This window comes from Podarcis erhardii (genome assembly GCF_964252035.2).
Source record: "Podarcis erhardii genome assembly, chromosome: 11".
In the NCBI taxonomy this organism is placed as follows: Eukaryota; Metazoa; Chordata; class Lepidosauria; order Squamata; family Lacertidae; genus Podarcis; species Podarcis erhardii.
The window spans coordinates 53,111,792-53,125,442 of record NC_138501.1 but is presented as its reverse complement, the minus strand read 5'-3'; the positions used below and the strand labels follow the sequence as shown (position 1 = coordinate 53,125,442).

The following is a 13,651-nucleotide window of genomic DNA, read 5'->3' as shown; positions in this document are numbered from 1 at the left end:
GAGTGGCAATGACTGCCTTGTGTTGGGTTATTAGCAAGGCAATCCAAGGTCCCACAAGGAAGCAGCACGAGCCATAGGCTGGTCTTCTGGACTTAACTGCGCACGAGCAGAGACTTTGGTGCTTTCTCGATGGAAGTCCCACAGGGCCCCATGTGGCTGTTCAGCCGCTGACCCCGGTGCAGCTGCACTCTGTAATTCGTAACCCCTCTAAATTGGACCATCCAAGAAAATGCGCTTGCAGCACGGCGTTTGTTGCTATGGCAAAATGCTTGGTTTGCTTCCCCTCTGCCAAGACAAGAAACAACACCGCAAGACAAAATCGGAGCTTTAAGCCCTTTTGCTTCTTCTCAGCTGGTGTTCAGTTTTGCTGCCCAGTTTGCCAAAGGATGCTGCTGCTGCTGCTGCTGTGCCACAAAGAAACTGCACTTGTGGGGCTGGAAATAAGTAGCGAGCTGAAGAAATCCACGTCTTAGGCGAGACTGGCTGAAGCGTCCGTCTGTGTGGTTTAATACTCTGGCCTGGCATTCTTCCAAGCAGCTTCTGTGGGTTCTGGATAATGTTAGCCCATGTCTGCACTGGGCATGATGCAGAGCTTTCTGCTTCTCCTATTGTAGCGAAGGAGCGGGAGTATTGGCCTTCGGCTGTGGTTATCCATTGTGTCTTCGGTTTCTTTGTTATGGAGGCCTGTGTGGAACACAGACTCATGCAGAAGAAGGAGCTGTGCTGCTCTGAGCATTGAAGGAAGCCCTTTCTCTGGATGGCATAGTCTGAAAGTAAGCCTGTTTTTACCCCTGGGGTTGGGCAAAGAGGTGGATGAAATATGCCTCCAATTTCTAATTCATATGATGGGTTTTGGCTGTCAGAAGTCAGATCTAAAGAGAGCCACTGCCATGATACTTTTTTGGCGAGGGGCAGCAGCTGGCACTAAGTTGCGGCTTTAATACTGTGCAAGCTTAAAGGGTTCCTTGTGAATGCAACTGTGCCCCTGGGCTTTGGTCTGGAGCCTGAAGAAAGCATATTTCATGGTAACATTAGCTTCTCTCATTCCACTTACGATCTGAGATTCTTTCCTGCAAAAGGGGGAGAGAACTTCTAAAAGCACCTGTGGTGTCAAATGTTGGGATCCTTGTTAAGTCTTTATTTCATCTTCCATCTTACGATTGAGAAAAGCGGAGGCCGCAAGAAGAGCTTATGCCTCCAGACACTGAGGCTGCATCATGTATTCCAGGGCAGCCATTTTAAAAAGTGATGTTTTTGATCCGTTTTGTATTTGTTTTGTGGTTCTCTTTCGCAGGCTATCTTGAAAACCTAGATTAATAAAATTTAAGAAAAGCAAAAAACCACAGTGAGCCAGACACACGATGTGATGCCTGTCAGCTCCAGCTCCTGGATCTGCGTACCTTCGTCATAAACATAGTCATAAACATGGTAGAGTTTTACATGTGTACATGTAAACACTCTCTATAGGCACATGGCTGCAAGGGCCTTTTTCATGCATTTATGAGGGTTTGTCGGATAACTGCCCCCCTTCCCCGAATAAAACAGTTCCCAAAAAATCATTTCCACTCTTAAGTGCCTGGACACACAGGAAACACTGAGGGCTGTTTCACAGATCATGTGTCGCAAAGAAGGGCCTGCTAACGAAACATGGGTTAGCCAGGGTTGAACCCCCAGCTAACAGCTATATGATATATCAGTTTGCAAAGGGTCTGTGCCATTTGTATGGCATGTTTTTAACTTTCTGCTTCCAACATCTTAGACATAGGGTTGGGTCCAGTGGCGGCGCTCAATTGGTGGTAAAACATCTATCAGTGGAACGGAGTGAAGCAGGGGTTTTTTGGGGTTTTTTTGTAATTCCCCTTTCTACCCTACACTATGCCTGTTAAATCCGTTGCACAGCAGTCAGGGCTCCTCTAGAGCAGATTTAGGGGAGGCCCCGCCCCCTAAATTCCAGTGATGGATACCTGAGTGTCAGGTAAGCTACACTGTTAGATACATACCCTGGGGAAATTGTGAGTCCGCTCGTAAGTCAAACCAAGTGGGGTGTTTCTGAGACATAATCCCAGCAGCTTTGGAGACTGTAGTCTCCTTCCCAGCCTTTCACAAAGAATGCCGTTTCCTTCCATTCCCTTGAGGTGAAATGAATGTCGTCATCTGGGTGCTGGATCTTAAACCTCCTTAAACTTGTACTTTTTAAAATGGGCCTGTGCACCTGGTCAACTCTTGCTCACAGCCTCCCACAGTCTCAGGGTTATATGTCACTACAATTTTCATCCAAATGACAGCACACAGGACCAATCAGAGGTTAACGTGCCTTTCTCCTACGGTACCTTGATCTTTGCAAAGCTGCCTACAATAGGATTTGCTGTTTGTCACCGTCTTTCATCTGGATATTGTTTTGTCTCTTTTTCTAAAATATACATATATATATATATAATGATAATGAAATGTTCTAAGCTGCAACCAACCTGTTCAGTGAGTTGTAACTTTTTTAATTTGATGTTCAAGAGTGGTGTATAAAATCAAATGTGTGGATTTGTCTGAAGTGCAAGTTTTTCCGCTGCCACGCTTAACTTGTTGAGGGGACGGTGGTGCACCTCTTTATTTCTGGATGGTGGTTTGCAAACTGCACTGCTTGGGTCCAAATAGATGCTTATTCAATCCAAACAGATGGTTTATTAGGCAGATAGTCTAAAGCAAAGTCCTTTTATTTCCTCAGAAGCTTTCTCTGTACATCTGTGAGGGACACACACACACACACACACACACACAGAGAGAGAGAGCGAGAGAGAGAGATTTGCAGAGTTTTCAGAAGCTTCTGGAAAAAAACTGACTTTGAACTCACACACAAGCTTGAGAGAGGTAACATCACAGTTACAAAAAAGAGAAAAGCCCTTGACAATGTATAATTTGGAAACTGCGTATTTGAAATTGCATGCAGTTTGCATTTTTAATCCTCTTGGAAGCCTGTGGACTGCATGAGGAACCAATGGTATGGGATGCGCAGAAGACAACTTGGAAGTGTTGCTGCATTAAAGTAGTGAGTGGAGTGGGATGGGGTAAACTAATGACTAATAAAGCCAGAATTGCTTCTGCTGCCTTCTATGTTTGAAAGCACGATATGCCCCATATCAGTCAGTCTTTGTTTTCCAGGATCACGTTAAACTGGCTGGCTGGTGCTTTCCAAAGTAAGGTCTGTAGCTCAGTGATAAAACACATGTGATGCATGCAAGAGTCCCCAAGTTCAATCCCTGATATATCTCCAGGTGTGGTTGGAGAAGACTTTGCTGTCTGAGGCCCTGGAGAGCTGCGGTCAATCTCTGGACAATTCTGAGCTAAAGAGAGCAATGGTCTAACTAGGTGGCTTCCTGTGTTTGCATGTGACAGAAACATAGGTTCCTGGAGTGGGTAACTTGCATGTAAAAGGTAAAGGGACCCCTGACCATTAGGTCCAGTCGTGACCGACTCTGGGGTTGCGGCGCTCATCTCGCTTTATTGGCCAAGGGAGCCGGCGTTTGTCTGCAGACAGCTTCCGGGTCATGTGGCCAGCATGACTAAGCCGCTTCTGGCGAACCAGAGCAGTGCACGGAAATGCCGTTTACCTTCCCGCCGGAGTGGTACCTATTTATCTACTTGCACTTTGACGTGCTTTCGAACTGCTAGGTTGGCAGGAGCAGGGACCGAGCAACAGGAGCTCACCCTGTCACGGGGATTCGAACCGCCGACCTTCTAATATGGCAAGTCCTAGGCTCTGTGGTTTAACCCACAGCGCCACTCGCGTCCCCTAACTTGTATGTAGAGGTGGTCAAAACTAAGCATGGCTTTTACACTGCTGGAACAGCTGCTTCTTAAAAATCTGCAGACCACCCTGTACCTATAGATGTCAGGGCAGTTCACAACATAAAATTACAATATAAAAAAACACATAAAACATAATAAAAATAAAACAAAGACAACCCAATAAGAACTTTGCACCTGCCTGGGACATGTGAAATTATTATTATTATTATTATTATTATTTTATACCCTGCCCATCTGGCTGGGCTTCCCCAGCCACTCTGGGTGGCTTCCAACGAAATATTAAAATACCATAATGCATCAAACGCTTCCCTAAACAGGGCTGCCTTCAGATGTCTTCTAAAAGTATGGTACTTGTTTTTCTCTTTGACATCTGGTGGGAGGGCATTCCACAGGGCGGGTGCCACTACTGAGAAGGCCCTCTGCCTGGTTCCCTGTAACTTGGCTTATCGCAGGGAGGACACCGGCAGAAGGCCCTCGGCGCTGGACCTCAGTGTCCGGGTAGAACGATGGGGTTGGAGACAGTCCTTCAGGTATACTGGACCAAGGCTGTTTAGGGCTTTAAAGGTCAGCACCAACGCTTTGAATTGTGCTCAGAAACATAATGGAAGCCAATGTAGGTCTTTCAAGACCGGTGTTATGTGGTCTCGGCAGCCGCTCCCAGTCACCAGTCTAGCTGCCATATTCTGGATTAGTTGTAGTTTCCAAGTCACCTTCAAAGTTAGCCCCATGTAGAGCACATTGCAGTAGTCCAAGCGGGAGATAACCAGAGCATGCACCACTCTGGTGAGGCAGTCCGTCCAAATGGTCATTAACTTGCATCTAGACTTATTAAATAAGGGACGCGGGTGGCGCTGTGGGTTAAACCACAGAGCCTAGGACTTGCCGATCAGAAGGTTGGTGGTTCAAATCCCCGCGACAGGGTGAGCTCCTGTTGCTCGGTCTCTGCTCCTGCCAACCTAGCAGTTCGAAAGCACGTCAAAGTGCAAGTAGATAAATAGGTACCACTCTGGTGGGAAGGTAAACGGTGCTTCCGTGCGCTGCTCTGGTTCGCCAGAAACGGCTTGGTCATGCTGGCCACATGACCCGGAAGCTGTACGCCGGCTCCCTCGGCCTGTAAAGCGAGATGAGCGTCGCAACCCCAGAGTCGGCCACGACTGGACCTAATGGTCAGGGGTCCCTTTACCTTTACCTTTTAGACTTATTAAATAGGCCTTAGACATAGCCACCTAGTTTCTCACAAGTGCATTGACTTGCCGAAGGAGAGCATAGCCTGCTGGGCATGGGTGGTGCTATCTACGTGGTCAGAGAAGTGCTGTTCTCCGTTTCATCTATCATCCTCTGTGCCTTCAATCTCTCAGGCTCAGGATGACAAACCATTATTATTATTTTTAATGTGGGGGTTCTGTCCCACCCCTTTATATCCATCTCTGTCTTGGGTGGCTCGACTGCACACCAATGTGTCCAACTTGTTTTCTTCTGCCCCAGAGGAGAAGACCCAAACAAATGGATTCAGATTACAAGTAGAGTCCAACTTAAACGTATGGAAGAAATTTCTGATGGCAAGAGCTGTCCAACAGTGGAAAGGAACTCCCTCTGAAGATGTTTGACTCCCCCCTCATTGGAGGTTTTTAAACAGGCTAGATGGCTGTCTGTCAGGGATTCTTTAGCTGTGATTCCTGCATTGCAGGGGACTGGACTAGAGGATGCTTGGGGACCCTTACAACAATTCTATGATCCCATGATCTTGCATTCCTTGTGATTTTACACAGCGCCTTGCAGTGCATCTTGAATCACAGTGTTCCCTTCACACCTGAGGAGTAATAATAATCATATTTTTTTTATTTATATCCCACCCTCCCCAGCCAAAGCCAGGCTCAGAGCGGCTAACAACAGTGAAAGTAACACAATGCACATCAAATCACAATCAGTTAATTAAAATACATTCTTAAATCAATTCATTCTTAAATCAATTCAGAATCAAATTAATGGCAACCATTGGGCTAGAGTTCTAGGAGGAGTACCAAATGAGGGGTCAGACTGTGCCTTGGCCAAAGGCCTTGTGGAACAGCTCTGTCTTGCACGCCCTGCGGAAAGATGTCAAGTCCCTCAGGGCCCTAGTCTCTTGTGACAGAGCGTTCCACCAGATCGGGGCCACGGCCGAAAAAGCCCTGGCTCTGGTTGAGGCCAGCCTAACCTCCCTGTGGCCCGGGACCTCCAAGATGTTTTAATATGAAGACTGTAAGGTCCTTCATGGGACATACCAGGAGAGGCGGTCCCGTAGGTATGAGGGTCCTAGGCCATATAGGGCTTTAAAGGTTAAAACGAGCACCTTAAACCTGACCCTGTACTCCACCGGGAGCCAGTGCAGCTGGTATAGCACCGGGTGAATGTGATCCCGTAAGGAGTCTCGCCGCAGCATTCTGCACCTGCTGGAGTTTTTGGGTCAATCTCAAGGGCAGCTCCACGTAGAGCGAGTTACAATAATCCAGTCTGGAAGTGACCATCGCGTGGATCACAGTGGCTAGGTCAGGGCGAGAGAGGAAAGGAGCCAACTGCTTAGCTTGGCCGAGATGAAAAAATGCCGCCTTTGTTATAGCTGCAATCTGCGCCTCCGTGGAAAGGGAGGTGTTGAATATTACACCCAAACTCTTAACGGATGGTGCTGGCACTAACTGCGCCCCCGCAAGAGATGGGAGTTGCCCCTCCCCAATCCCATATCACCCCAACCCAGCCAAAGGGTACAATAAACTGCAGTGGAATTGTGCCCTTTTTGTGAATGAATTCTATTACATTGGGATGGCTAGCCTGTGGGCTTCTGGATGACGTTGGGCTATAACTCCCATCAACCTCACCAGCATAGCAGGAATGATGGGAGTTGTAATGCAGCAACCTCTAGAGCAGGCTTCCTCCAACTCAGCCCTCCAGATGTTTTGAGACTACAGTTTCCATCATCGCTGACCACTGGTCCTGCTAGCTAGGGGTCATGGGAGTTGAAGGCCAAAAACATCTGGAGGGCCGATTTTGAGTAAGCATGCTCTAGAAGTACACAGGCTGGCCACCCTTGCATAGCATGGGCAACATGGTCCTATTGTGTTGACTTGCTGCCTCTGTCAGTATTGTGCAAGCTGTTGTGCTTAGCTGTGATTTCTGCATTGTAGGGCATTGAGTCCCATCCAACTGATTATGTTGTGGTTTTAGGAGGAGCTCTGAATGTGTCTGCAATACAGTACCCCATAGGGCCTTCTGCTTTCCTTCCTTGCACCCTGAATTTATTTTGGATACAACCTTGGGTTGGTTCACTTCCAGACAGCTTTGTACATTTCCATGGGTACAGCCGCAATGCTTCCTAAGGGCTTCCTAAGGGCATGTTTGCTCAAAAACACATTTTGTCCACTCCCAGTTGCACATGCTACTACCCCCCAAAAGTCAACCTAATCCTTTCTACCGTGGCTTGCTCTATAGCAGCCTTTCTCAACCTTGGCTCCCCAGCTGTTGTTGGACTACAACTCCCATCATCCCTGACTGCTGGTCTTGATAGTTAGGGATGATGGGAGTTGTAGTCCAACAACATCTGGGGATGGAAGGTCGAGAAAGGCTGCTCTATAGAGGTCATTGTTCTCAAGTGCAGTTTGTTTTTGTTTCTCTCCCTACTCACCTCTCCCTTGAGTAACTGAAGTAGTGTGAACTGAAATCTAGTGAGGGGAAACATTTCTGCATCTTAGTATGGGTATCTCAATAAAGTGTATTTGCACAGTGATCCCAAGTGCTTTTTTTCACCCCTGCTTCTCTATGAGCTTCCCAAGAAGCATGCTGCCATACAGTATAGCATCAAATTATTATTGTATGCTCTTAAAAAAAAGAAACACAATAAAATAAACTGCAGCAGAGCAGAATAAAACCCAGTGTAAAATAAAACCTGCACGTTAAAACACCTGGATGGCCTTGGCAAAAAAAATAATATGAGTTTTTCATCTGAGAAAGTTGGTGCCTGACAAACCTTTTTTTTGGGGGGGGGGTGCAAATTTCAGAAGCAGGGCACCAGAATAGAGAAGGCCTGCCTTCCGTCAAACAGAGAGGCCTAAAACTGGGTCTGCAGAGGCCGGTCTTAAAATCTAGGCAGGCTCGAGTGCTAAAATGCATTCCTTCAACCTGTGCCGTTTTTCTGGGCTGTGAGCATAAAGGTTATGCTTCTTGGATTATGGCCTGTTGTGCAAATGTAAAAGGCACAGAGCTTTTGCTGGGCAAAAAGGTGTCAGCTCTATATGGAAGAGGCTGGGAGATCCACTTCTCTCTCCTAGGCTGCTAAAAGCCAGCATTCACACTGGGTTGGGCAGGTGGCTCCTTCGTACCAGCAAGAAGCGAAGTGATGACTCACTTTGGCACCCATGTGGGCAGGCAACTGTCTGCTTCTGCTGATGAGCGAAGGTGCACATGGAGTTCCTTACCTCTGCTTGGCAGGCTGCTGCCCACACAGCATACAAACAGAGAGGGTGGCTTCAGGCATGACAATCCTTTGCACCCAGTCAAACCCATCCTTGCTCGCTGCAGCTATGAATGGCATCTGAAAAGGATTTTGCAAAGGGATGTTGCTGTCAGGAGTTCAGCCTACACTCGAGTAGGACCCTGGCAGAGACACATGCCCGACTGGCATGTTCTCGCCCTCCTGGTCGATCGTTTGGGAGCTTTATTAGCTTTCTTCTGCCTGAACATCACAGCGACTGATGCCAACTGCCACCGACACACTTTAGGGATCCACAGAGTTTGCGCAGTTGCGTAACAGACCTCGGCAACTCAGCATTTTGGCTAATCTACTTTATTTACCTATAAACACACACAGAACACTGCAACATGGCTCCCTCACTCTCTAGCATCAGACAGCAAAGAGAAAAAGAACAAAAGACAATAGTCCCACTTCACGGAACACAGGAACACAAACATCCTGTCTCCGTCACTTCCCATTCTTGAGTCGAAACGCACACCGTCATGTGATAGACAAAAATCCCATGACTGCAATCATAGATCAGGAATTCTAACAGTGGCCAAAGCTGTAGGGGGAGATTCTTTAGAATTCCAGTTGTAGGATCATAGTCCAAATGGGCTAAGTAAGCTATGTGAGGCCTGTAATAATATCATTTCCTGATTGCTCAGCTATCGCTCAGCATAATCCTCTTTGTAGCATTAAGGAAAATACGAGTTGGACCATATAACACCGGTCTTGAAAGACCTACATTGGCTCCCAGTACATTTCCGAGCACAATTCAAAGTGTTGGTGCTGACCTTTAAAGCCCTAAACGGCCTCGGTCCAGTATACCTGAAGGAGCGTCTCCACCCCCATCATTCTGCCCGGACACTGAGGTCCAGCGCCGAGGGCCTTCTGGCGGTTCCCTCATTGCAAGAAGCAAAGCTACAGGGAACCAGGCAGAGGGCCTTCTCGGTAGTGGCGCCCGCCCTGTGGAACGCCCTTCCAGCAGATGTCAAAGCGATAAACAACTACCTGACATTCAGAAGACATCAGGGAAGTTTTTAACGTGTGATATTTTACTGTATTTTTGGTTTCTATGGAAGCTGCCCAGAGTGGCTGGGGAGGCCCAGCCAGATGGGTGGGGTATAAATAAATTATTATTATTATTATTATTATTATTATTATTATTATTATTATCATCATTACAAGAAAGCATCACAATGTATCCCTAACATGAAGCTGTCGGCAGCTCCTCCCAGATTCTGTTTTACTTGTGAAACTTCTCTGAGGAAGGAAAGGTTGATGTCCTGGTGTTTGGAGTAAAACAAACAAACAAACAAAAACACAACTCAGCAGAAGCTGGATTTATTAGTGAACCCCTGTTGGGATTTGCAATGTCACATTCGAACCCTGCCTCTCTAGTATTAACCCAAAAGCATCTGAAACTACTGCCAGATTTGCTTCAGAAAAGTACCAGATCTAGGCCTCTCCGAGAAACCCTATACATATGCATATACAAATCTATGCATCACATTTGTTATGTCAAACAATTTAAAAAATGACTTTTGTTAACACTGCACTCTTCCTTCCAATACCTGGAGCACACCCAAAAATCAGTTTCATAATTCCTAACACAGTGGTACCTCTGGTTGCGAACGGGATCCATTCCGGAGCCCCGTTCGCAACCTGAGCAGAACGCAACCCGCGTCTGGGTGGTCGCAATTCGCCGCTTCTGCGCATGCACATGACGTCATTTTGAGCATCTGCACAAGCGGCGAAACCCGGAAGTAACCCTTTCTGGTACTTCCAGGTCGCTGCGGGATGCAACCTGAAAACGCTCAACCTGAAGCAAACGCAACATGAGGTAAAAAGGTAAAGGTAAAGGACCGCCTGACGATTAGGTCCAGTCGTGACTGACTCTGGAGTTGCAGCGCTCATCTCGCTTTATTGGCCGAGGGAGCCGGCGTACAGCTTCCGGGTCATGTGGCCAGCAGGACTAAGCCGCTTCTGGCAAATCAGAGCAGCGCACGGAAACGCCGTTTACATTCCCATCGCAGTGTTACCTATTTATCTACTTGCACTTTGACATGCTTTCGAACAGCTAGGTTGGCAGGAGCTGGGACCAAACAATGGGAGCTCACCCTGTCGCGGGGCTTCGAACCGCCAACCTCCTGATTGGCAGGTTCTAGGCTCTGTGGTTTAACACACAGCACTACCCGTGTCACAACATGAGGTATGACTGTAATTAAAATTCACAGGACAGTCTAATTATTGTTTTTAAAAGTAAATGGCACCCCTCAAAAAAAGGAATAAAATAATTGATATGCTGCCAGTTTGCTGTTACAATGCCCATATGTGACTCAACTTTTAGCATAAACTGGCCACCTAACTGTCTTTTGTAGAAGTCCTGTGCAAAATTTGGCCTGTGCAGAATTCCTCCCTGCTCCAAAGTTCTTCAGGAATCAAGGAATTATAGGGCCTTTGTCCTGGAAAGGGGCAGCCCTGATCCACCTTTTCCAGGAGGTTGTGATGCTGTGACATGGACAAGTGACTCCCAACCACAGCTCCCACCAGCATGATGAAGCACTCTCTTCTTCAGCTTCTATCTTTGTTGCTGGGCGCTGGTTGCCAACAAGCCATCTTCATTAGAAGGGGGATGCCAAGTCACGATTAGAAGATGCTAATAATAGTCATTAGCACTGCGCAGATTAAGAGCGCACAGGCACTTGTTTGTGGCAAAGCATGGCAAAACGGCTCTAAGACCTGCAATTATTCCCCCTCCCTGCTACAGAGACAATGCAAACGAGCAAAGCCCAGCTCGTTTAGGCCTGTGTCACGATCAGCTTGGGTCTCTTTCGCACACCGCGCAGCAAAAGAACAGGGCTTGCCATGGCGTGTACAGAGTAAAGAGACACAAGATCCATAGTTTGGTAATGGAGCATGTATGTGCTTTGAAAGCAGAAAGGCCGGGCCTCACTTAACCAAACCCATCTGCAGAAGTGCTACACAAGGACTTCTGCTGGTGCAATGGGGTTTCCTCGTCTCTACTCACTCAGTGCCCCCTTAAATTGGCTCTGGAGGGTGGGGTGGGGCAGCCCCTGAACACTGCACATGGGGAAGGGGTGGGATGTTCTTTTTTAAAATATAATTTTTTATTAGTTTTTTTTTTAACATTATCATTTTCAACAGTAATTAAACAATTTTTTACATCTTATTCAAATTTTTGACTTCCATCAATCCTGTCTGAAAATTTTCCAATCTAATCTCTCAGTATGCATTTCTTATCTTCCCTATTACATTTCAAACCCATAACCAATATCCATAACCACAGAGCCAGTGTGGTGTAGTGGTTAAGAGTGGTAGTCTCGTAATCTGGGGAACCGGGTTCGCGTCTCCGCTCCTCCACCTGCAGCTGCTGGGTGACCTTGGGCCAGTCACACTTCTCTGAAGTTTCTCAGCCCCACTCACCTCACAGAGTGTTTGTTGTGGGGGAGGAAGGGAAAGGAGAATGTTAGCCGCTTTGAGACTCCTTAAAGGGAGTGAAAGGCGGGGTATCAAATCCAAACTCCTCCTCCTCTGTCTTTTTCTACTTTGTAACACTTTGTATATTTCTCCTTACAAAACTTCTTGTAGTCCTGCTAGCATAATTTGTTGATTACAGTTGCTCTTAAAATAATTCATATACTTCTTCCAATCTTCTGTAAATCTCTGGTCCTGCAGGTTTCGAATCCTTCCTGTCATTTTGTCCAATTCTGCATAATCCATTAATTTTGTCTGCCATTCTTCTTTCATCGGAATTTCTTCTTGTTTCCATTTCTGGTCTAACAATACTCTTGCCACAGTTGTTGCATATAGAAACAATTTAACATCTTGCCTATTAATGTCCTGACCTATAACACCAAGTAAAAAGACTTCTGGTTTTTTTAAAAATGTATATTTCAACATCTTTTTCATCTCATTATATATCATTTCCCAGAAGTTCTTTACTTTTTTACATTCAGGGGTGGGGTGTTCTACCTGGCAAGTGGATACACTTGCGCAGACAGAACATTTGTAATAGAGTGATGCTGAACTCCACCTCATGGTCTCTGGTTCAAGCCCTGATGTCTCCAGGTAGTGTTGATGCTGAGCTAGGTAGATCAGCAGTCTGACTTGTGAGGCAGCTTCCTGTGGTCCGTAGCCAATCACGGTTCCCTGCAAAATGCATCAGTGACATATGCGTTTGCAAATATACCATTGTGCTCACGTTCATTTGAATAATGCTCACACTTATTTTATACTGGCCTGAAATGCACTGTAGAAGGGAGAAGTTTAGAAATAATTTAAATTAATAATTGCTTCATCCCCCATTATAGGCTTATAAAAAAAATTATTTTTGAATTTATCAGAAAGGTTTTTATGCTTCTTTTCGTTTACAGAAAGAAATGTCAAAGCAGTTCACACAATACATAACAAAAAGAGAGAGAGAGAATGCATAAAGCTAATTAATTATATCCAATGCTAGGCATTGATTTCAATGGATCTGATTGGGGTGTGACTTAGCTGTTACCCAGTCAATAAAAAGGTCAAAACAACTAAGGACTGCTTTGTGTTACCTTATATTATATGTTTATATTATCCTATACTGTATTTATATAACAAGTTTATATTGCATAAAGGATATAATAATAATAATAATTTTTATTTATACCCCGCTCTCCCCAGCCAAGGCTGGGCTCAGGGCGGCTAAAAAGCAGTAATAAAAACAAGCTGAATGAATACAACTTAAAAACAAGATTAAAATACAACATTAAAATATTGAAACATTAAAATATTAAAATGCAGCCTCATCCAGGAGGAGAAAGAAAAAAGAAACAAGAAATATATATATTAATATATATATATAATAATATTTAATTATTATATATATATATATATATATATATATATATATATATATATATATATATATATATATATATATATAATGTATTATGGAACAGCAACGAACTTCGCTGCTTGCCTCTTTAAGGACAGCAAATATAACCCACGGCGCGTCCGGCAACGTCACCCTTTCATCTCCGACACGCCCCCACCCAGGCCGCGCCCCTTCATGGTGACGTCTGAGGCCCGCAGCGACTACGCCACACGCGCACGCTCTCTCCTTCTCCTTCTAACCGTAACTGAAGAGGCGCTGGAGGTCACGTGCGAGCGGACGTAGCCCGGCTCCTCCTCCATCTCCTCCGGAGGTAAGAGTCACGTGGGGCAGGAGAGCGGCGGCAGAAAACGAGAGCCTTTCTCTCTCTCCCCTCACGTGGGAGGGGATGAGCCGGCGTGATTGGCGGGGGGGGGGCGGCGTTGTGCGTACATGCGTGCGTGAGAAGGAGAAGCGGCGCGGTGCTGCCGCCC

The 13,651-nt window shown here is 46.0% G+C and overlaps 1 long non-coding RNA gene across 1 annotated transcript; it reads right to left on the bottom strand.

Moving 5' to 3' along the window:
* Positions 1-100: 100 nt before the first annotated feature.
* On the bottom strand, positions 101-13,541 carry LOC309352910. The gene is made up of 2 exons (XR_014161471.1): positions 13,421-13,541; positions 101-2,736 (listed from the first exon to the last, which is right to left on the bottom strand). It is a non-coding gene; the product is annotated as an uncharacterized lncRNA (long non-coding RNA).
* Between the last annotated feature and the right edge of the window lie 110 nt (positions 13,542-13,651).